The sequence below is a fragment of the Crocodylus porosus genome, unplaced genomic scaffold (genome assembly GCF_001723895.1).
Source record: "Crocodylus porosus isolate Cpor-Errol unplaced genomic scaffold, CroPor_comp1, whole genome shotgun sequence".
NCBI classification, from domain to species: domain Eukaryota; kingdom Metazoa; phylum Chordata; order Crocodylia; family Crocodylidae; genus Crocodylus; species Crocodylus porosus.
In genome coordinates, this window is record NW_017728951.1 from 52,709,128 (window position 1) to 52,733,098 (window position 23,971).

Genomic DNA, 23,971 nt, shown 5'->3' on the forward strand with positions numbered 1-23,971 from the left:
GAGTGCAGGGCTTTTTTTTTTTTTTTTTTTTTTAAAGAGCCTAGATGCTGGGCCTGGATGGGGTATCCATTGATAGGGCTGGGAGAGCAGACTGGGGATGAGACTTGTTTGATTTGGAGATTTGGCAATTCAGTGGTGGCTGAAAAGCCCTCAGAGCATTTTCAGTCATCACTTCTGTGTTTTTTCTGAATACAAGTATGCACCAGCAAGAGGGAAAAAAATCTAGAAGGATTCCCCAGTTCTTGTAATATGTCAAATAAGGGGTTGGTTATTCTAGTTTTGTTTTGGTGGGGGGGTTGGACGGGGTTGTGAGGAAGTTTTTCATTTTACGAACATTCTCCTTTGGAGAATTCTGAATAAATGTGTGTGCATATTGTAAAGAAACAAGTTCCATGCATATTGGTTTTTATGAGTGTTCAGTAATGAACAACCTGACAATGTTTTGTGATACCCTGGACAAAGGATATAGCTCTGAATCCTAAGCTTACTTAAGGAAGAAATATCCCATTAAGGTCACTATAATAAGACACATTTGTACCTTTTCATGAGACATCCCTGACATAAAAATAGTAGGCTTAAAAGTGCTTCATTAGATCCAAGGGATGTATTTAGTAGCCATGCTGGTCTCAGACAAAAAGAAATGCAAAACTTTAGAAATCTTGGTTCAGAGATGATACCTTTTATTAGACCAACTAAGTTGTCTAACTAGACTAACTAGGTCTATACTAAGTTTGTCTAATAAAATGTATAATCTCTGAACGAAGAGTTCTAGAGGTTTGAATTTTTTTCTATATCCAAAAAGTTTGTTGTGATGTTACTTCTAGTGATAAATTGTGTACAGGAGTGAATGCCCTCCCCGTTTCAATTAAAATTAATTGATTGTTTTACCATTCTCTGATTGTCATCATCATTAGGAATTCAGACCCCCAGGGAATAAGGATTTTCTTTCTTTCCCTGCATTGACAGGGTCACATTAAAGCCTTGCTCAGAAATAGATATTATTGCTTCCACATTAATAAAAACTCAAGTGTGGTCAATAAAAAAAAGACAACCTACCCAGAATTTTAAAATAACGGTAGAGACTAGTTGAAATTAGTTCTTTTGTTAACTGGGTACATAGTTATTACACCTATTGTTTTAATTAAGCTTGCAATTTTAATTAAAATTGTTTTAATTAAGCTAGCACAAGTATGTGTGTGGAGGGGCATGGGAGGCCTTTTCTTTCTTGCTGAGAAAGTAGGGCAACTGGCTAGTCACCTCAGATGTCTGTATATGAATGCACAGAGCCTGGGAAACAAACAGGAAGAATTGGAAGTCCTTGTACAATCGTGGAACAATGATGTAGTTGGAATAACAGAAACTTGGTGGGATAGCTTTCATGACTAGAGTACTTTCATGGATAGGTATAACCTATTCAGGAAGGACAGGCAGGAGAAAAAAGGAGGATGAGTTGTTCTTTATGAACAAGAACTGTAGGATTGCTCAGATCTCCAGTATAAAAATGGAGATAGGCCTGTTGAAAGTCTCTGGGTTAGGGTCAGAGGGGATAGAAGGAAATGTCATGGTGAGTGTCTGCTATAGGCCACCAGACCAGGAGGTTAAGTGGATGATATTTTCTTCAGACAGCTAGCAGATGATTCTGGATCATAGGGCTTGGTAATCATGGGGGACTTCAATCACCCTGGCATCTCTTGGGAGGGTTATTACCCCGGCATCTGTTGGGAGGCAATCCAGGAAGCTTTTGGAGAATGTTGGGGACAACTTCCTGGTGCAAATGTTGAGGAGGTCAACTAGGGGGCCATGCTCCTCTGGACCTGCTGCTTACAAACAGCCAAGAATTGAAGAGCTGTCTGGCTCTGTGGATATGGGGAAAGCACTGGATGCAATAAGTCTTGCTAAAGTCAAGGTATTTGAAATGGTTTCTGACAGGTTCTGGGTAGGTTGTTCTTGTAAACAAGCTAAGGAAGTCTGGGTTGGAAGAAGGGACTGTAAGGTCTATAGAAAACTGGCTGGATCATCAGGCTCAAAGCCTAGTAATCAATGGCTCAATGTCTAGGTGGCAGATGGTATCAAGTGGAGTGCCCCAGTGGTCAGTCTTGGACTTCTGTTTTGTTTTTTTCAATATCTTCATCAACTATCTGAAAGATGGGATGGCATTTATATTTTCAGTCACAGGTTATTCTCACTATCAAGACATTTTAACTTTATATATAACACCTTACAATTAAAGATCTCAAAGGGGGGCTACAGTGGATAATAAGCTGAATATGAACCAACAGTGTTCCCTTGCTGTGAAGAAGGCTAATGGACCAACAGTGTTCCCTTGCGGTGAATAAGGCTAATGTCATACAGGGCTGCATTAATAAAAGTGTGTCCTGCAGGTCAAAGAATGTAATTTTCCCCCTGTATTTGGCACTGGTGAGGCCACATTTGGAGTACTGTGGTCAATTTTGGGCCCTCCACTACAAAAAGGATGTGGACAAATTGGAGAGAGTCCAGCACAGGGCAACAAAAATAGTTATGGGGTAGGGGCCAGAGCTGGGATTTTGCAGCACTGCCAGAATGGTACAGAGCTGGGACAGAGCCACAGTTGCCCCTGCCCAGGGCATGCAGGCAGCACATCAAGCCTCTGACCCAGCTCTGGCCCATGCTGGCACTGCCACAAGATCGTAGCCCTGTCCCCAGAACAGCTCCCTGTCCAGCCATGCACTCTGCCAGTGCTGCTTGGCCTGGTCTCCATGGAAACTCTGATCCCATGTTGTCATGGCCCTGCTGCTCCTGCGGTCACCATGGAAACTGGTCACAGCAATGTGTGCAGAGGCTGCTAGGAAACGGAGACCACTGCAGGCTTGATCTGGCGTATAGGCTGGACTTTGCCCACCACTGGGTTAGATATTACAAAAAACACTCTCACTAGGAAGGTAGTAGAACACTGAAACAGGATACCCAGAGAATTTGTACAATCTCTGGCCTAGGAGTTTTTTTAAGACCTGGATAGGCAAAGCCTTGACTAGGATGATATAGTTGGGGATAGTCCTGCTTTCAGCAAGGGATCCCTTCCAACCCTCATTTTCTATGATTCTGTGATTCTTTAAGATGGTATAAGTCACTGTAACATAGAAGGCAATGACACTTTGCTGATGTTTGCCAGCTACAGAAGTGATCCTTTGTATGTATACTACAAGAAGTCATGGTGTTGTACCATATAATTAAATGATGCAACTATGCTGCATCACCAAGATGTGCATAATGCAAGTGTCTTGAACAGACAAATGGGCTCTGTGCTTTGCTATTCAGGTTAATTAGAATGTAAAACTAGTTACCAGTGAACTGCAGTAGCCAAAGAGAAAGAAATTGTACTTTGGCACTTTTCCAGTGGATCCTTTACAGGTTGCAGGATGCATTCCCAGATATTTCTCATTAGCTTCTGTACTCATACCAGTGATTTAGAGAAGAAATTAAATAATGAATCAGTTTTGCCTAATCTTTCCTCATCAAAATAAAATGCACTTCTAATATACAAATAACCTAATCCCAGGTATGTAGTTAATCTGGTGGGTCTGTGGTCAGTAAATCATGCACTATTGGGATGAAGAATATTTTATAGAATATCTAATTTAAAGGAAAGGGTGTTTTGTTGTTTTAGAAAATTCAGTTGTTACAAGCAGCCTCTGTGCCAGAGGCCTGGCAGGTTGCCACCATAACACTCATCTTCATAAAGGTCTCTAGAGATGTGCCTGGGAACTACAGCCAGTGAGTCTCACTTGCATCCCTGGTGAGTTTGTAGAGTATGTAATAAAAAATAAAACCAGCAGTCACATAGACGAATATAATCTGCTGGGGAAGAGTAAGCATGGTTTTTGTAAAGGGAAATCCTGCCTCAGTCTGCTGGGGTTCTTTGAAGGTTTTAACAAGTATGTGGACAAGGGAATCAGGTGATGTAATAGAGTTGTATTTTCAGATAGCTTTTAACAAGTTCCCTCACCAAAGGCTTTAAAAAAATGGATTTACCAGGGGCTTGAAGGAAAGGTTCTTTCATGGAATTTTGTCACTTTTCAGGTTGGAGGAACATCAAAAGGGGGTCCTTCAGGGATGTCTGCTGGGCCTGGTTTGTTCAATAGTTTTATCACAGTGAAATATCCAAGATTTCAGATGATATAGTATATTATTCCAAGTAGTCCCAACCTGATGGGAACAGCTGCACACAGATCTTACCAAGCTAAATGGATGGGGGGTGGGAGGAGGGGGAGAGAAGCAGATGAACTTCATTACCAAGAAGTACAAGGTAATACCACATGGGAAAACTAATCACAATTATATGTATGCACTGCTAGGTTCTGAACTAGCTGTTGCCACTCAGGAAGAGACCTTGGAGTCACTGTAGAAATTTCTCTTACAGGATCAGCTCAGTGTGTGACAGCGACCAAATCTTCCAATAAAATATTGAGCATCATTAAAAGTGACATTACAATAAAACTGAAAAACATCATTGTGCCATTATACAAATCCATGGTGCGCCTGCATCATGAATACGGTGTGGAGTTCAGGTTTAAGCATAACTAAAAGGATATACTAAAATTAGAAAAGGTACAGAGAAAGGCAACCAAGATCATTAGTGGTAGAGAGAAGCTGAACTTACCAGAAAAGCCTAAAAACACCAGGAGTCTTCAGTTTGGAAAGATGGTTGAGGGGGTTTATGATAGAGGCCTAAAAAATCATGAAGTATGTGGACAAAGTCAATAGGGAATGGTTATTTGCCAATGCCTAGCATTTTAGGAATAGGGAGCACTCACCGAAATGATCAAGATACAGGTTTAACACTAATGAGACAAAGTAGTTTTCTTTACCCTAGCACATAGTTAGCTTGTTGAACTCATTGCCACTGGCAGTTTTAGACACAGATGGTATAGCTGAGTTAAAAAAGGCACTAAAGAAATTCATAGATGAGAGATCCATTAATATAACAGGGATGTACTCTCTGGCATTTCTAAACCAATGATGGATGACGGGATAAGACCACTGTAAGTCTACCGGGATCATATGCTCTCCCTCTAAAGCATCCACCCAGGATATCTGGCTAGGTGTACCTTTGGTCTGATCCAGTATGCCTCTTATGTTTTTCTGTTCTAAGCTGGTGTGTCTTTAAACACAATATCCTTATGGGCCACTAGGATTCGTGGGAAGATTGTCAACCTGGGAGAGATTAATTATTCTTTATTAGCATATTGAATTTCCCCTATACCAGTAATTGCCCTTGATTTCCAGCGTATCTGCTAATTATTTACATTATTATATGGTCATACATTATTATATGGTCAACAAAAGAGTTTCATTAATAAGTGAATATCTTACCTGAAGAAATCCCAGGAGCATTTTCTGTTCTGGTTTAAAGGGTTTCAAGAGATGGCAGGTGCTTCTCTTGCAACTTGTTGTTTTTTCCAACATTATCTATAGTAGAGAAAATTTCAAGAGACGAAATTGTTTATTCAAATTATTGATGTTAATTTTAATTTAATTATGTTAATTTTAGGATAGTATCATCTGAATTTTAAATAGAAAAATATAATTTTACTAATATTTGTTACAGTAAAGCAATTTGTTACATTGCAATTAGTAAAATAGCAGAACTACCAGCAAACATTTCTTGGGACATAACCATTCAGTTTTTTTATGCGTCTGAGAGAGAATACCTATTGAAGATTCATCATTTTACTGTTGCTCTGTCAGTCCCAATTAGGTAGAGGTTCAGGGAGATTTAAACCCCAGTCAATTATCAACCAAAGTGCACTTCTTTAGAACCTTTCATGCCATATAGAGCATTTTGGGCTGTTTTGGAGCAGCTCAAGCAATTACACTTATACTGGATCAAATAAACAAGCTTTTAGACCCGAGTTCAAACCTAAGTCTTTCGGCCTAGTTGTAAGAATTTGTAGCTGTAATATACGCAACAACCAAAAGATCATTAGAAAAAAATCCAGTAAAATCAGTTTGACCAGACTTGTGTATGTGTCTTGAACAGAGGATGAATGTACATTTAGACCTGATACTATAGGCCTTTATATAGAGAAAAACATGTATAATATATAAGCAGTAGCTAATATTCTGGGTGGACACAGTTAGCAGCAGTAACTTGTTTACAATGACCTTGATGTCAGTGTCCTGCACTGACTATAAAATTTACGCAAAGAGCAGTCAGGAAGTCAATAAAATAAAACATTGCAGTAGTCCAATATGGAAGTCAGAGCATAAATTACTACTTTAATGTTCAATCAATACAGTGATATCCCTGAAGAAGTAAAATATGATCAGACCACAGATGTTCTTTACAGGACAGAACTGAGCAGAATATTATGCATAGAGGTCTAATAACATTTTCCAAACTAACAACCTAAGCTTGGTTTATTGTATGTAATCTGTACACTTGAAGTATGATTGTGGTCAAACCTAATTCCCCAGTTAAAAAAAACAAACTATTAGGTTTTACAGAGGTTTGTGACAATCAGTGTTGAATTTTACCAGGTGGGGAATTTTTTTTGTTTGTTTGGGGGGTTTTTTAGAGACAGCATAGCTCAAATCAACAATCTGATTTGTCAATGTAACTCTGAATATCTTGTCTATACTACTTAAACAGATGCCAAGAAGGAAAATACAGATGATAACGAGGGAATCTGAATAACTTGGAGGATTTTTACTGTGGGTCACAGGCTTAAATATATCCAGAATTGTTGCACCCTGTTTGACGGGTGACCTCTTTTGAATGAAGAATGTAGTTTCATAGCAGTTCTTTAGAATATATATATTTTAAATGGTTGTTTGGTTACTCAGTGTGGAAGCAAATGAGCTTAGAAATTCAACCCACTGAACTAATTCTTCAAATGATATTTGAGATTAATTTTGTGGTCAAAATGGAAAAGGTTAAACTGTTGGTCCTCATGTTCACTGAGTGGCTTTGGTCCACTCAGAGTGGAACATAAAGGCACTAAATGTATTTATATCTATATTTTTGTATGAAAAATAGTACCAGGTTGAAAATTCAGTCACTGAGGATTGTAAATTAGGATGACTTGTGTAGAGTTCACACTAGAAATGTATATGGAACAAGAACCAAATTATTGGTAAGTATCTGACAATCTCATCTTTTTGTTGGGAGTCACCCATTGATTTGCGCTGTAAAAGAAACACAAGAATATATCACTGAAGCCATTTTCAGTGGTTTTAGTAGTCTGTCTGCAACCTTTAATATAAATCAGACTGTTGGATGTAAGACTGAATTTGCAGGTTCTAAAAAGGTTCTTTTACATAAAAGAAATTGTGCACTGTAGTAGTTCAACAGATTTCTAAGAGCAAATTGTCTGGAAAAAGGGAAGCTTGATTGCACAACAGAATAAAAACTGCCCGTTAAAATAGATGGGGCAAAGCGTAGAACCAAGTCTATAAAAACATGCATAATACAGGAATTCAAAGATTCATACTTCTTCCTTATTCCCGAAAAGGCCAAGTCAGCCAGTTGCTCTATGCCCTCAGAATCTTTGCCACAATGTCTTTATTATAGCCTGTACCAACTAGAATGGGAAAGCAACAGGAAAAGTCATGTGAGGAAGATCAGAGGTATTATATTTGTGTGGCAAATGTTGAATTTCCTTATTTTTGATATTACAGCCTTTTCCTATTAATACCAGGCTTGAAATTCTGATCATGCAAAAAATATTTGTATAAATGAAAGGAAAATGTAGTATATTCTAACACCAACGATTACAGTTCAGGTATAAGTACCATTTACAACCTTTTAATACTACACCCTATTTAATTTGGGTCTGATCAGCTTTTGCTGGATTGCTGTTGGCTCTGCGGTTCGATCCTCCTTCTGAGACATAGAGAAGCAGCAGTAAAAAGTCTGTTCTTTGAATTTTAAGAACAAATATGTTGACCCATGTCTGAAGCAAAATCAGGACACAACATAACCTTTGCTGCTAAGACTATCATTTTCTTTAGAATTTCTTTAGCTCCCTTGATTCACTCACAGTCCCTGTCTGTCTCTACAATTTTTAAACATAAACAGCTGCTAAAACATACACTATGAATGATTCATAATGTTACAATTCTTGATTCTGATTGCCTTTTAAGTACTCTTTCTGAGTCCCTACCTGCTAGATTTTCTCACCTTTCATTTACATAGAAAACACTTTCTAATTCATCTTATCCTTCACTTGTAAACACATTCACTTTATGTCAAACTATTGATGAAACATCCCAGTGCTATCAGGATAGATTTTAATCATGCAAATGACTGTCTGCTCACCAAAGAGAATGAATGTAAGAGTTAGAACTCACATCCTGGAATGTTAAAGCTGAAATTTTACATCATTAACTGTGGTAATCTTAGTATAAAGCAGATGAGCATCATGTTTAATTCTACTCCCCCACTTCATGTTGCAAAATCCAGCTTAGTTCTGTCCCTTGTATAGGCAGAAGTCATTTCTTTGAAACACTGAAGTAAAAGAAATTTTACCTGCACAGCATAATATGAAAGGGATAAGCTCCCCGACTTTGTGTGGTTGATGGCCCCAGCATCAATTAGGTCACTCTAGCCAGGGCCAATGGGAAATGATCCCCAAGAAAATAGCTGAGAACTGACAGCATGCATCAATATTTCATCCATGTCCCTTCCATCACTGACATTCCCTTACTTCATGGAGCAATTGTCTTCAGGCCTCTTCCCCTCCACCAAGGAATTCTTAACTGGCCAGCATATGTAGCATCTGGACCCTTTGTGCTGAGCCCCTCACATTCACAGAGTTTCATGTCAAATGTATTATTTTATCTCTGCAAAAAACATTTAAAAATATGTTTTATATTTTAACACTTAAAAAATACAGCTAGAAGTTCAGCAGGAGGTGGGGGGATGCATTGTTTATTGTACTGACTGCAGCTTATATAATTATCTGTCCTGGAGGCAGTTTTTGTATGTGTACACAGAGTGGAAGGAGCTCCTGGCTCTGAGAGAACAAGTCTGTTCTTTTGAGGCTAGGGTGGTGTGACTGTAGCAGCTAAGTGAGGTAGAAAGGTCCATAAATGAGACTCTTAGGGCCATTATAATCTAAAATTCACTGTAGCAAATCCTGTGTTGCTGAGGAGGATAGGAGCCTCAAGGGTGGAGGGAAACTCAGGATATTGCTGGGACCCTCCTTTCAGCTCATGTCATAGAGTCCTCATGTACCAAGGATATTCCTTCATGGGAGGGAACACTGTAGGGTAGAAAAAATCAAGTGGTTGTAGTGGGGGATTCAGTCATTATGCAAATAGAAATCTGGGTTTGTGATGTCCGGGAGGACCAAATGGCAACTTGCCTGTTGAGTACAGAAGTAGGAGACTTCACAAGATGTGCAGATAGGCTGCCAGCAGAGGCTGGGGAGGAGCCAGCAGTTGTAGTCCATGTGGTTACCAGTAACAAGGGAAGTGTAGAAGAGAGATCCTGAAAGTTAAATTTAGGCTGCTAGGCAGAAGGTTAAAATCCAAGCCCTCTGTGATAGTGTTCTGTGAAATTCTTCCCATTCTAGGTACATGGCCAGAGAGAGAGGCTAAGTTCCAGAGTCTCAATGTGTGGAAGAAATGATGGTGCTGGAAGGAGCGGTTTAAGTTTATCAGGAACTGGGAAACTTCCTGGGAACAGGAGAAGTCTGTATAGAAAAGATGGAACCAGAATGGAATCTCATTGCCGGCACTAAAAATTAAAAAGATTCTGGAGTACTTTTTCAAGTAAAAAGTGGGGGAAAGAGAACATAGTTAGGATTTACATGTTCCCAAAGGGGCACATCATTCAGATTTTATATTGTCTTGAAGAGCATAGAGGAGAGTGAGAAGTCTAACTGTAGATCATAGTGAGGATAAGTCAGACCTAGAGTTCCAAACCAATAGTGCGAGCAGTAACAGTCAGCTAAGCAAGGACAAAATTTATAAGTGCTCTACACAAATGTCAGAAGCCTAAAAAATTAGATGGGTGAGATAGAATGACAGCTATTAAAAGGTGACTTGGACACAATGTGATTGGTGGAAGGACAGTAATCATCGGGATACTGTTCTACAGGTTACAAATTATATAGGAATTACAAAGTTGAATGTGCAGGTGGAGGAATGGCACTGTATGTTAAAGATGGTATTGATATCTCCTTCTATGACCTGAACTCAACACCTGGACATGAGAGAGCAGGTTGTCATTGTATACCTTGACTTCCAAGAGGCCTTTGATCTAGTATCCCACGATGTCCTCACAAGAAAATTGGAGGATTGTGGGCTCAACTCTGAGACAGTCAGGTGAGTGAGAAACTGGCTGCTGGATAGGACCCAGAGAGTTGTAGTGAATGGATCTGTGTCATCCTGGTGAGAAGTGGGCAGTAGTGTCTCACAGGGGTTAGTGCTCGGTCCAGTACTTTTCAACGTCTTTATTAACGGTTTGGATGTGAGGGTGAAGAGCTCACTGGCCACGTTTGTAGATGATACCTAGTTATGGGGAAGTATGGTCACACTTGAAAATAGACTACAGATACAGGCAGACTTACACTGGCTAGTAAGTTGGGCAGATTGGAATCTGATGAAATTCAACATCAAGAAATGTAAAGTATTCCACTTTAGGACAAGCAACCCCCAACACACTTGCAGGCTTCATGGCACCAAACTGACTAGTGCCACGAATGAAAAAGACCTGAAGGTAATAACAGACCACAGTATGAATATGAGCCAGCAGTGTGATACTGTAGCCAGTAGGGCAAATAATACTCTTGTGTGCATCAATCGATGCATCTCCAGCAAAACCAAAGAGGTGATTCTTCCATTCTACTCAACACTGGTGAGACTGCAGCTGGAGTACTTCATCCAGTTCTGGGAATCACATTTTAACAAAGATGTGGACAAGCTTGAAAGAATCCAAAGAAGAGCCACCTGTATGATCAAAGTCTTAAAAGGCAAGCCATACAAGGAAAGGCTGAGGAATCTGGGATTTTTCAGCCTGAGGAAAAGAAGGCTGAGAGGGGACCACTGCACTAAGGGACTACGTCAAGGGCTCGGTGAGCAACTGTTCACTAGGGGACCTGAGGGGAAAATCAGGAGTAATGGCCACAAACTCTTGGAAGGCTGATTCAAGCTCAACATTAGGAAAAGCATCTTCATAACAGTGTGTCCAGACTGTGGAAATAAGCTCCCTACCCTGGAAATCTTTAAGAGGAGACTAGACAATCACCTTGCTGGGGTCACCTGACTCCCAGTTATCTTTCCTGCTTGGTGCAGGGGGCTGGACCTGAGGATGTTCTAAGGTCCTTTGCGACCTTACAATCTATGAATCTATGATAGGAACAGCAGAAAAATTTGACCGGGAAACAAAACTACCATAGAATCCTCTGGGTACAAATGTTGTACTTGAATAAAAAGAATATAGTACTAGGATTGTAAAATCAGCTACCTGATCAGGAAGGTGACGGTGATTATGAAATGCACAGGCAGATTAAAGAAGCTGCTAAAATTGGATAAGCAAAAATAATAGGAGAATTCAACTGTCCTCCTATAGGCTGTTCAAATGCCTCATTAGGGTGAGATGTGGAGATAAAATTCCTGGATGTGATAAATGACTCCTTTTGAGAACAGTTCATCTTGGAGGAGAAGCAATTCTATACCTAATCTGAGCAAGACCTGCTTCAACAAGCATCTGTTGGTGAGCCACTCTGTAATAGCAACCACAACATAATCACGTTCAACATTCTGGTGGGAGAGAGTAAGTCAAAGAATTCCACCATGCCATGACAATATACAACTTTAGGAAGGAGAATTGCACAAAAATGAGGAAATTATTTAGAAAGAAACTTAGAAGAGCAATGCAAAACATTGAGGCAGCTTGGAATCTGCTTAAAAATACCATATTAGAGGCTCAGAAAAAGTATGTACCACAAATCAAAAATGGTACAAAATGAACTAATAAATCCCCTGCATGGTTTAATACCAGTCATTCAAGGCAAAAAGGCATTCTTCAAAAAGTTGAAGTTGTGCCCAAGTAGGGAAAATGGGAAAGCTCACAAACTCTGTCAGGGAAAGTGTAAAAGTGACATAAGGCAGGCCAAACAAGAATTTGAAGAACAATGTTCAAATTAGTAAAACAGGATTTTAAAAAAATACATATGGAACAGGAAACTATCTAGAGAATTGGTGGGACCATTAGATAATCAAGGTGTAAAAAGTGCACCCAAAAATGTTAAGGCTATAGCAGAGAAATTGAAATGATTTGCATTGGTGTTTACTGCAGAAAATACCGGGGAAATTATTGTGCCAGATATATCCTTTCTAGATGGGTCTGAAGAGTTGGTCTGCAATGAAGTGATAGTGGAGGAAGTTTTAGGATAAATCGGTAAAATAAATACTTAGAAGGCACCAGTATGACATTCATCTGAAAATTCTGAAGATATGCAAAGGTCACATTGCAGAACAGCTGGCAATGGTATGTAACTTATCATTATAAATCACCTTTCTGCAGGCTTTGTACATTCCTAAAGTTGTATATCGGCATGATGGACTTATTTGGCTTCCGTTCCTTACTTTAGGAAGGGAAATTATATAACAATAGGGGAGTTAGGAGACTTAAAAGAGCAGTAAAAAATGTAAAAAAAAAAAAAAGGGGGCAGATAAACACCAGTATTGACAAGTGCAAGATAATACACTTAGGGAAAAACAACCTCATTTATATGTATAGAATGCTGAGTTCTGAACTAGCTGTTACAACTCAGGAAAGCGATACTAGAGTCATTGTAGTTCTCTAAAATATCAGCTTAATGTGAAGCAATGACCCAAGAAACCAACTAATTTTGGGTATCATTTAGAAGGGAATCAAAATCAAAATGGAAAATATCCTCATGCCATTATACATATCTTGGTACACCCACATCTTGAATATTGCATGCAGTTCTGGTCTCCACATCTCAAAAAGGAAGTAGTAGAACCAGAAAATGTACAGAGATAATCAAAATGATCAGGGATACAAACAGATACTATACCAGGAGAGACTAGAAAGACCAAATCTGTTTAGTTTGGAAAGGAGAAAGCTGAAAGGATATAATAGAAGTCTATAAAATCACAGAGGGTGTGGACAAAGTGAATAGGAACTGTTATCCACTTCAATCCCAGAATGCTAAAAATATAGGGCAGTCACTGAAATGAGTAGGAGACAGGTTTAAAACTAACAAGAGAAAGTACTCACTTATGGAAGTACTCTCTCTCACTTATGGATTTATTGCCACAGGTGGAGGTAGCATAATTGGGTTAAAAAACTTACTGAATAAAGTAATGGATGTTATCATCTATTGATGGCTTTTAAATAAAAAGGTTGGAGTTCTTTCCTCTGGCATCTCTAAACCAATAATGGTGGATGCCAGGGAAGATGCTAAATAGAAGACAGATCACTCCAGAGATATCTGATTCAATACTTTCCCTCTATAGCATCCATTTCTGTCACTGTCAGAGACAGGCTACTGGGCTAGATGGACCATTGGTCTGACCCAGTATGGAACTTCTTATGTTCTTATGTTTTGCATATTGAGGGGAGGGGAGGGAAGCACAATCTTATTACTTGTCTAGTAGATAAAAAATAGTTTGCATTCCTAATGATAAAGAGCATGTAAAAAGTGTATTTCTGTGGGTACTGCAAGATCTACAAAGAAAAATAGAAATATTGAGTATTTGAAAGTAATGAACTGAACAAGGTTAATGGGATGTGTGTGGTTTTCCCAAGTAGCAATATTGTATTAGGTAATGCATGAGTTACCACTGCTTCCCGCAAAAAAAAGAAAACCACTACCATAAAAAAACACAAAAACAGTTCTTCTATTAAAATGAAATGCTGTGTGTGTTTTGGTCATTCTTAAAAAATTAGTGAGCCTTTGTACTGAAGTGACTGTGGTCACATGTATGGGAAAAGGGCATAGCTTTTGCTTCTTCTCCATTCTGTTTCTCAGGATAGGCTGTCACAAAATGATGCAGGGAATAATTTTCTCAGCTCTTTTATATTTGGCAAATGTAACATTTTGACCCTTAGTGGGAAATGTAATTTGACAACAGACCTGTTTTAGGAACACCACTGGCTAGGGTCAGAAATTACATATAAACCAATATAGGTAATTGGAAGCCAGTTCAAATCTATAACACAACAGAAGTTCATAGCAGATACATAGCTTTCACAATGGCTGAAACTGGTTTAAGATAAACTTGGATGGATGTAGTATCAGTCTTCATTGATTTAGATTAAATCAGTTTATTGAACTTCTGTCCCAGATCCCCTCCAAATTCAAGTTAACTCACAGTCCCGCAGACACTCTGCTCTTGCAGGATGGGCGGACTATCCTTGGCCCAAGCTGTCTGCTCCAGCTAAGCAGGGAGGCATACTCCAGCTTCTACATGTCTGTTCACTTGCTTATTGGTTCAATCAATGCAGCTTAGACTAACCAGAGAAGACTGAATCAATTCAGCCTTGGGCTTTTTCACTGTCTGTACTTAGCTCTGCTGTTTACTGCCAGCTCTGTTTTAACCTAATATTATGTATTTATATTATTGATCTATAATATGACTGCGTGCTTCTTTTCCATTTGAAATTTGAATATTTAAAAGGGGATTTTTTGGTTAGGGCCCTCTTTGGAAAAAAAAAACAACTTGATACGTGGGCAGGCAGGCATTTCTCTTTTCCTGAAAGACTAACCAATACTCATCTTAGTGGTACTCTGCAGTATATTATGCTGCAGTGGATGGGTTGCTCGAAAGCAGAATATTAAATATATTGACTTGAAATGAATAAATATTCAGGACCAGTTCTTAAATAGAATATATAGCCTGGGCACTGCTTTGAGCTTCAAGCAGCTGAGAACTGTAGGGGTAAAATATATTTCAGACCTGATAAATTAAAGCAAGAGATTATATTATTATGTACTGTATAGATAACACACAAAGATAGGATCTACATAACACAAAACATTTTACAAGATCAATCATAAATAAGAACAAGAAGCCAAAAGAAGAAAAACAGGAAAGAAAATGAATGCAACATCAATAAAAGGGCATTTTACATATGGTATTAGTATGTAGGACTATGCTTTCCTTTGCTAGCACCATTGGTTCTTTTGTGAACAGTTTGAGATGGGAATGGTTAGTAAAATTGAATTCATATTTTACTCTTCATCCTCCAAGTGCAGCAGTCCCACAGTGTCTTCCTATTGTTTGTTTCCAAGCAGCTGGGAAAAAGTGTTTTTACAGTGAATTCAAAGTAGCTGAGATACATAAATTATTTTAGCTCACAGTTGTTTAATGTATAGTTTTTGGATCAGTGAATGAAAATGGTAGCGAGGAAAGATTAGAGAAAAATGATTTAATATACTAACTGCGGAGCAAAATCTGGAGAAAGTTATGAAAATTCAAGCCAGGAATAGATGAAAGAGTTTCATCAGGAAACAGGAAAAATAGTCTGGAGTATAAATTTTACCCTACTGATTATTTTTAAATTATTTTTTAAGTATTATATTTGGCGGAGGTAAATTTAATTCATGCATATTTTAATATAAAAATATATTGGATTGGAGGGCTCACCTAATCACCTCTAAAACAGCTGTCAGAAAGTACGATATTCTCCCATCTTATCTTTTCCTGCAACCTTACCGATACAAACTGGAACAAGTGGAAAAAGAGAGACAGGATCTACAGAGTCCTCTAGTTGCAAAATCAAAACAATTAAAGAACAGTAACCTTGCAAGCTTTCTTACACAAACAAGGGAGTCTTTGTACAGGAAATACCTAGGAGTAGAAGAATATCTAAAAGATTAAGTAAGAGAATCTATATAATTTATTTTCTCTTAAGCTAATAGTAACTATTGAGGGTAGTCCCAGTTTGGGGCCTCATTTTACTAAGACCTGTACAAATGTCCGCAGAGGCTACATCTGCATGGTAAACTTACCATGCCTGATAGTAGTACCATTAAACATGTTTTGGTTTTCCTGATTGGCTGCCCTTTAAACCATACCATTGCTGAAGTATAGTACCAACTAGGTTACTCAGGACGCTGTGGAGATGTAGCTACACTGTCTGGAAAAGTGTGCTTAGTTGAGGGCACCATTGCTAAGTATGGTAAATTTATTATTTATCTCTGTATAGGTGTGGCCCAAAAGAAGCATTTTCTGTCTCACGTAGCTAACAGAAAATCTGTCTGTCTCTGTCATCTTTATAACCACCTGTGGCAGGGGTCCATCCCTGGGCCTGTCTAACATCAGCCTGACCCTCTCTGTCTGGGCTACTCATCCACCTTTCTCACCTGCCATAGATTTTCATAGATTTCATAGACATTAGGGCTGGAAAGGACCTCAGATGCCACACCTTGATGGAACAACAATTATAATGTTACTCAGGCAGGAAGCTGCCCATTTACTACCCTGATACTAGGAGTCACTATCCACAACTCCAAACCTCCCTTATGTGGTGGCCCACACCTTGCACATGTTATATAGATGTTGACCTGTGCCCTGTGGCACTGGGTCTGCTCACTCCCTGTCACCGTTCCCCCTGGTGCCACTCCTCCTGGTGCTGGGACTCCGCACAGCAGTGTGCCCCAATGAGGCCCGGGCCTCTCCAATAGCCTTAGCCTGGTCCACTGGATAAAACAACAACATAAATACAAGCCCCTGGGCTATAACATAATATGAGTCCTACAAGCCACACACTGGCTCTTTAAAACCTCAAACTGCTCCTCATGTGTTGAGTACCTGCCAGCTCTGGGTACCTTGTAGACTCCCGGAGCCTCATTAGCCATAGCAACAGCCTGGCCAGCATCTACAGTGTCCCTGGATAGTTCAGCCATGCAGGAACTTCCTTCCCCTGGCAGCTTGCCAGAGACCTCCCCTCACGAGTCTTGGCACTGGGGCTTATTTGTGCCCAGAGCCCTGTCCCCTTTTTGTCAGCTCACCAGCATGGGTGGTTGGGCTTTAAACCCCTGCCTTCCTGGTACTTGGTGTTCCTATAGACTCTGGTCTTAAAGGGGCAGACCTGCCTCCTAGTAATAGGGCTAGGGTTCCCTGTTACACCACCTTTCAGGATGTTATCAAATGTCTCACCACCCCTGCCCTATTTTATCTTTCTGGAGGCTAAATGACCCTAGTTCTTTCAGCCTTTCCTCATAAATCATGTTTCCCAGGCCTCTAATAATTTTTGGTGCTCTCTGCTGGACTCCTTCCAATCTGTCCATATTTTTCTTGAAGTGTGGGTCCCAAAAATGGACACAGTAGTCTAGGTGAGGCCTCACCAGTATCAAAAAGAGTGGACAATTCCCTTGATTTGAAAGAAACTGCTATATTAATGCAGCTCAGTGTGCTGTTTCCTCTTAGTTTTTGTTAAGAAATTACACATCAAAATTTGGCTTGGTTTATTTTTAAAGTTAAAACAAATCAAAATCAAAACAAAACACTTCTATTTCATTTTTCCTTAATAGCTACGAACCGAAAAAACAAAAACAACCCCCCCCCCCAAGGAATTATGTGCACAGCCTGTTTTTCAGTCGGACTCTTTGATTGGGCTTCCTTTCTCCTGGAGTATTCTTGAGTAACAGATTGGGTTGGATAATTTTGTCTAAGAGTAAAATCACAAGGTCTGAAAATGCAAATAATACGCAGAATATAAACAAAAACATTTAAGTCTTTGTCCACATTAATAATGGCCCAACTCAGCCTTAATTCAGTCAAATACTTTATGGTACAGATAGACTGATTCAGGCTTAGACCCTTTAACACAACTGAGATTTGAATTAAATCAAAGCATATCCTTAGGGTATGTTCATATGGGAATGAAAGGAAACAAAACAACCAGTAATAACCCAGAAAGTGTAAGCAGTAATGTATCATGAAAAAGGGTACTGGCAACATTTTATTGCAATGCTCAGCAGATTTTAAAGAAAGTAAAAAATATGAGGAACACATTTTCACTGGCAATTACTCCTATAAAGAAACAAAGGAATGTGTCTCTATACAGGGAAAATATTCAGTATGTCTAAACAAAATGAAGGGGCACTCAAGTCAAATTCCAAGTTCTTCCTGAGCCTAATGATGAATTCAGGTAGTGTGATTAAGGGACACAACTTTCTGTAGCTAATGGCATAGAAGAAAAATTAGGTTAGCATCATATATAGCCACCCCCTTTACTACCCTGTTCAAATGACCCTTAGATGGGTCACCCAAGGATAGCCTTTGTCATGAGTCTAGAGCAGACCTTGAACTCCCACCTCTGGAATAATAGTAATGCGTCTTCACCACCTTGTCCCTGTTGAAGAGGTGATAACTGCATTAAAATATTTACTAGTACCCTGTACATTTAAAAATACCACCCCCACCAGTTGTAATGAACCACCAGAGAAAACTCACAAGTCTGGATGAGATAAGCAAATTCACTTAGCTGAGATGACTACTGCCAGCATTTCATGAATCTCATGAAGGCTGTGGGGTTCAGAGGAAAAGGGTGGCAATACCCATATAAACAGTTACAATGAATAACTAGTTAATGGTTATGTAGCACTGATCCAGCTAATACATAAAATGGAAGACTTTCTGCTAACTTTTGTGGGAGCAAATTTTTTGTTTTTTAGGCTGCCTTTGAAGTCAAGAGAAAACTTGAGTTGGCATCTTCAGTACAAGTTTAGGCCTCATGTAGGGAGTGGTTGCAGGCAAGATAATCCATTAGGTATGAATCTAAGTCTGGTTGAGCTGCTTTGCCTGTCCACCAAGGCAGGGGATTTTTAATTACTATTTTATGGTCACAACACAGAATATATTTATATAATTAGTTTAATTAGATCTGCATGCAATGCTGTTTTGGCTTTGTGACATGCAGAGTCACTAGGATTGTCTGATTTGTGCATTGAGTTTCATATTCAACTAAACTCAACGTGAAAACACTTTGAACCTGTTGCCTTTTATCTACTTTTCAAGGAAACCATATAACTGTAAAGTTTGCCTGATTTCCACTCAGAACCATAAATCTGTCCAAATATATTTTTTTAAATGTTATGAATTGCAGTGAACATTTCAGCATGTCCATTCTAACTCTGGAAATTTTATTAAAGCTTGGCACTAAATGACAGAGAGTCACTGAGATGAGGTTTTATTCTGAACATTTTGCACAACTCCAGGTATAATGGGATCATATGGTTCATAGCTAGTCCTTCTCCTTCATCAGAGAAAAAGTCCTTGATGGATCTTTATGTGCTCATTTTTCAAAAAGATTATGGACATCTCTGCAAAGCAGAATAAAACTTCTGTTTTTACATTAAACGAACTGATTTCTGTCAAGGTTATGCAGTATGATAATCCTACCACATGATTTATCTTGGTGATTTTTCCCTTCTTGCTAAGAAGATATAAATCATTCCTTATTTCTGGAGGTGGCCTTTGAGAGAACAAAATGAAGAGCAAATAATTGATAATGAAATAATCCAAAATGAGAAATATATTTTCAAACCTGAAGCATGCTAAATTTTCTGGTTTCAATTGGATGTGGATATTTGCAGCAGATTGGAAGAGAAAGTGAAGGGACAATTTTCCTAAGTGTTCTTTACTTTGGCTATTGCAAGTAATTTTCAACACATTTAAGACTGAAACACAATACAGTTCCCATTTCAGTAAATCTGAGTCTTTTTTATTGATTTAATTGGGACTTGGATTGGGTCCTGAATGAATGATTTGTCTTCCTCTACAAAGATTGATTCAGTTTGTATGGCCATGATGAGTATAACCTGTTTAAAATAGAATACAAATTATGTTTCTGAATGAAAGAAAACTGCAATAAAAATAATGAAAATAATGCTTCCTTTTCTGTGTCCTTTTACCACTCTGGGAAGAAAAAGACCAATTCAATACTGTAGAATATCTTCAAAGCTTGAGTTTTTATCATGACATTTTGCAAAGATTGGTGTATTAAATCTTAAAAAGACAGGTGTGTGGCTTGTAGAATGTATTTGTTTAACATAGGCTGTAATAAAAATTAGTAAACAAAATAGCTTAAATTTGTTTCTTATGTATACTGTAGTGTATGAGGCAGGTGCATTTTAGCTAGAATCACGATTTTACTTATGAAAATGTAAACTCAGGGCTAAGTCCTAGGGAGGAACAGATGTTGTATTTGTTCCTGGACAAGCTGTACCCATGTTTGTCATAGAACAGAACTATCCTGAGTTCAGTGTGTATACACATCACCCTTCTGAACAGTGTTTAGCCAGCAGCTGAATGCATGGTGGTTTTTCTGTCATTGATTCAATGACGTAAGCCCAGGATAACCATTCAGATGCACTTTGTGATGTCCCAGGATAAACCTGTAGGCAACTTGTGTAGGGGTGGGGGGAAAACAGGGGACTTGCGTCCTTTCAGATTTCTGTACTAATGATGGAACACGGGGCTGCAGCCTGGCTAGAGCCAACACCACACAGCATTGGGGCAGGCGGTGGCAGCAGCATGGAGTTTTGCCCCTCCACTGTCAACACTTACGCATCTATGGATAAACTGTAAGTACTTATCCATAAACCTTTGTAGGTTTTTTCCCAAGACAATAGGCATGGAAGTGAATGATTTCATTTTTTGTCCTAAGCTAAAGTGTTTTCTCCTGGGACAAATGTGATGTCTGGTTGTAGCCGTATTTCCCTTTATGTGCCTAAATGGTATGTATGCATCCATATAACTGCAGGTTTTAGCACTCATGCACAGTTTCAGATTTTGTTTTGCCCTGCTGGGATGGGAGGAGAGAGCACAACAGGGAGGAGCAGGAGGGTGTTCCAATGTTTTTAGCCCAGTATGCTAGTGGTTAGGACACTTGCCCTTGGAACTAGGGATTCTGGTTTTGGGCTCCCCTCCCTGCAGACTAGAAGTAGTTTGAATCTGCATTTCCTCTGTCCTAGTGTAAGATTATGCAATACCAAGTGCACAATCCCTCTGAGTTCACCTTGTGTATGTGTGCACGTGTGTTCATGAGTATTATTAACTGAGACAGATTTATTGCTGAAAACCCTGTACTAACTAGGTGCTGCTGGGGGTGCATCTGTGTGTGTGTATATGTGAGTGTATACAAACACATACATAGGCACACCCAGCAGCACCTTGTTAGTGCAGGGTACTTGGTAGGGGTGCACGAAATGGGCTATATCTGATATGGATCCCAATTTGTCCCAAATCAGGGACAGTGATTTGATTCATTGCTTCAGATCACTGTCCTAATTTGATTCGGCTGAATCCAAATCAAAGATTTGATGCTGATTCAGAGAATCAGCGATTCAGCCATACACAGAGCTTTAAATGTTTTTTCAACATACCTTGAGGTCCCAGGTGCAGCTTGTGAATGTTGCGATGGTGAGGCGGATGGAGTGCCTACTGAAGCATGGGGGCCCCTGCTGCATGCTCAGTGGCAAACCAAGCATGTACTTCTGGTTCACTTCCGGGTCCATTGGCAAGCACATGGGGGACCCTTGCGACACCCTCCCTGGCTTGGTGATTGGCTATGGGGGGACAATTACCGAGGCGGGGGAGGGGTTCCCCCACATGCTTCTCGGTAGACCCGGAAGTCAACTGGAAGTACTTCTGGTCCGCTACTGGGTTTGCTGCCGAGAGTGTAGGGGACTCCCCTGCACTCTTGTGGGATGCTCCATCTGCCCCAGCATCTCAGCATTCATGAGCCACCTGGTGCCATACCTTGAAGTATGTAGAAAAAACATTTAGAGCTGTGTCTATGTCCGAATCATCGAAACTCTCTGAATCGATTTGGAGGGTTCCGATTAGATTCAGAGAGCTTAAAGGGTCTCCTGATTTAATTTGGATTCAGAGATTCAGCTGCCAACTTGAGCTGAATCTCCACCAAATTGAATCAGTGACTCAAGCTTTGCACAGCCCTAGTACTCACCAATAAATATATCCCAGTAAATAATAATAAAAAAGTTCAAATCTATCTTTTTACTACCATAACAAATACAATAACAAATGGATAACAATAAATGAAAATCTTACTAAGAAAATATTTAAAAACCCAATATATACATCTATACGTTAAATTACTCCCCATGAATAAATTGTTAATCAGCTGCACAACCCCTGATATTCCTCATATTCTGAGTCCTGCTACCATGGATTGAATCCACCTCGTCTGGAGCCTCTGAATGAATCCAATTCACTTATGTTATTTCTTTTCCCTAGTAGATGCTCAGAGCAGGATACACATTTCTCTGGCTGAAAGAAAAGTCATCTAAATTTTTCCTCAACCTCTTTCTGTTCCTGGGACCCAAGAAATATGTACTTCTTCTCTCTCAGGGGGAGTCAGAGCTCACTCAACCTTGATTAATTAGTGTTTTCAGTAGGACAGTCCAGTACAGTCAACAAGACTTTGCCCGTCTTCATAAAGAGCTCTCTCAGAAGACTTCCCTCTCAGCCTAAATGTCACACACTTTCAAACCTCATTGCTAGGATAGTATTTACCTCATTAACTTCAATAATATACTTGATATGGCCACCAGTCACCACCATTTCCCCACTAAACATGCTCAAGAGGGTTTCACTAACCATCCCAAGATGGGTACATTTAAAAAAGTTCCCTCCCATAATACAAGGAGTTTATACCAGCATGGGACTCTAACCACTAAACCAGAGTTTAGCCGCTATCCAGGCCTTCAATGAAGATGACCCACTGTACTTGTATTTGGTATTCGTTGGATTTTTTTTTATTTATTTGGTGGCAACAGAGCTGTGGAGAAGGACCCAAGCTGGAACCCCTCTGACATTTCAATAAGGAAGCGTTCATTTCAGTAAAGGCATGGTCTATAGCTGGGGCAGATGCCAACACATGGGGCTGTGCAAACTTCTGGGGCGCGTCCACACATACAAGCATGTGTGCTTGCAGCAACTCAAATAGAATAAATGCAAATTTGAGCCAGGGCTTTTTTGCCTTAGCGCATGTGCTCGGACATGCACTTTGTTGTAGAGCAAATTGTGCCACTTGGGGCAAAATGACCCTGCCTGGCTCCTCCTGCATTTGCATCCAGGGAAAGCTAGAGCCTGGGGCCAGCACCTGTGTTTTCCCCAGCAGTATAAACAGCTTCCCTGGCCTGGTCCCATCAGTACAAAAAGCTGCTTTGTCAAGTAGTTCAGGGCTACTTACCCTTAGAAACTTCTGGAGCCTGGGGACACTACCCTTGTGCCAGCTGGACTGCTGAAGCAGCTCTGAGAGTTTCCGGCACCCTTTACCCTGCAGCAGTCTGGCAGTGGGGGCTGCTGCCTGCCTGTGACCGGCTGCATGCCTGCCACACCCAGATGGGGACTGCACAGCTGGTAGAAGCATCTGCCCCTCTGGGCCAGCTGCCAGTGGGCTGTGGCTTCAGAGTAGGTCCTTGTGCAACTTTGTTGCCATGTGTGCCCCCTGTCCGGCCATCTGGGCAGCTATCACCTGGAAGATGTTCCAGGTGTGGTGACCTGCTCTTAACTGTCAAAGCATGTCCTCCAGGATGTCAGCTACAGCCAACTGGATCCAAGATGTCAGCTCTGAGTAGGCAGGGCCCTGCCACTGGCCTCCCTAGCAGGAACTCTGGTGTTCCCTATTTGAAAACTGAATACTCCCTGATAACAAAATCCCAAAGTTACTCTGTAAAATAACCGAAAATCCATATTCCTCCACAATTAAAACAAAAGATCACTATATATATATAGAGAGAGAGAGAGAGAGAAAGAGAGACAGCAAACAATTGGGCAATGTTTTATTGACATATTTTATAGCTTTCATAGCATTAGGGCTGGAAGGGACCCTGATAGATCATCAAGTCCAGCCCCCCACCCCAGGGGCAGGAAGTCAGCTTGGGTCAAAGGATCGGTGCCTGCACCACTTTGGAAGGCAGTCTATTCCAAGCTTTGGGGGCTTAGACAGTAACAAAGTTTTTCCTTGGGGGCTTAG